Source organism: Artemia sp. Qi Xiang Cuo, chromosome 5, assembly GCF_049724085.1.
Source record: "Artemia sp. Qi Xiang Cuo chromosome 5, ASM4972408v1, whole genome shotgun sequence".
In the NCBI taxonomy this organism is placed as follows: Eukaryota; Metazoa; Arthropoda; class Branchiopoda; order Anostraca; family Artemiidae; genus Artemia; species Artemia sp. Qi Xiang Cuo.
Window position 1 is genome coordinate 83390742 of NC_142798.1, and position 1701 is coordinate 83392442.

A 1701-nucleotide genomic window follows, 5' to 3' on the forward strand; every position below is an offset into this window, starting at 1 on the left:
AATTTAAATTCTTTTAAAGATTTTGCACTTTTAAGGCTTGAAGTGTTCACCAATCTATATTTTGACAGTAAAGTTGTGTGTGGATTCTGAGTCAGCAATGGTGGACTGGGTATTTTTGTTGATGCTTCTTCAAATTGACCATCAGACTGGCGATTCACTTTGGCTACCGCACTGTATGCTTCAGAGTTTAGCTTGTCTTTCCTTACTAGTTTATAACGACTAGCTGTAGTTACATGAAAACAGGCACTAGCCAGGGTTGTCTGAACTTGTTGCTTTTTAGCTACAAGCTTACTGTCCCTTTTGACAATTTTGTATCTAGTATTTACCCCTCTACCAAAAGCGTTTTGTCTCACACGGGAAAGTGAAACTGAGCTAGCTTCTTTCTTAAAATTGAAATCTCTAAATTTTTTACTTACTTTTGATGTATTTATAGTCAAGTCCCTACTTTGGTTAATCACGTCTGATTTATTAAGCAAACTTTGCTCAATTTGATTCTTCTTAGAAGAGTCAACTGATGATTGACCCATAGACTCTGAGCTCATGCTGACTAGAGCTTCTTGAAAAGCCCTTCTTTCTTCCTGAGTAAAAGATTGAAAATTCTTATCATTCACGTAAGGCCTCCTCTGTCTACATGCTTCTTTATCTCCAAATGATGAAGAGATGAAATTATTCTGTGTTTCTAGGCCATTTGAAGATGTAATGTGCACATTCTCTAACAACAGCTCAGGGGGCAGTGATTTTGAGCTCCTGGTGACAAAATTTTATTGGAAAGCCCTTCTTTGCTCCTCAGAAATTGACTGAAACTTTTTGTTATTTATATAAGCCTTCATTGGTCTATGTGCCTCTTTCATTTCAGTTGCTGAATACAGTGCCATTTCTTGGTGATTTTCTAACAATTCCATATTCTCTGATTCTGGCGGTGGCGGAGTGGGTTGTATTAATTGGTAATTTCAGTTTGGTACAGTGTTCTGACAATGTGAATATGATACATATTGAGATGGATGCAAGGGATTATGTTACCAATGCTGAACATAATATGGGTTATCTTGGCAATAATTTATTTCTGGCATAACATCTATAGAAGGGTGGCTTTGTAACGAATTGTGATCATGAGAAGGATGGTTCTTAGAAATAAATTTCGGATTAATGTAGATCCTTGAGGGTGTCTTCTTTGCGTCAGGAGGAGACATTAGCATTGTAAATCTTGAAATAAAAGACAAAGACATATAGTAAGATAATCACTTGAGTGTTACGGTTATGCACAAAGTGTTGACGTGAGACTGTAATTGACAAAAGGTAATAATCTAAAAGAAAAGGTTTTCGCTCACATACTGTAACACAGTAAGGTCAGATAGGGTCTGACAGCCCAGACTTTTTCCTGTGATACTAATTCTAAACAATGGTATTTGACTGTGAATCTGACAAATATTCTTAAATTAAATACCTAATCAAGTTAATCAAGTACTATGCTTGTCACCATTTTTAGCTAAAAATAACATGCAGTTATATGTTCTAATGAAAACAGCAATTAAAGAGGGGCGTATCCGCGTTCGAGTCATGTTGATGCTGGTTCTTTGGTTTGGAACGCGGGTCAATGGTGTAAGTCTGTAAGCTCAACCAGAGTTGATCCAGCTCTAAATAGGTGCCTGGAAAAATCTGGGGGGGGGAACACGGGAAGTATCTAATGATTCATCGGATGAT

At 37.0% G+C, this 1701-nt stretch overlaps 1 pseudogene; it reads right to left on the reverse strand.

Annotated features, from left to right (window-relative positions):
- LOC148952636 (uncharacterized) overlaps positions 1–1196 on the reverse strand; it is a 1794-nt pseudogene extending 598 nt beyond the window's left edge.
- Positions 1197–1701: the final 505 nt, after the last annotated feature.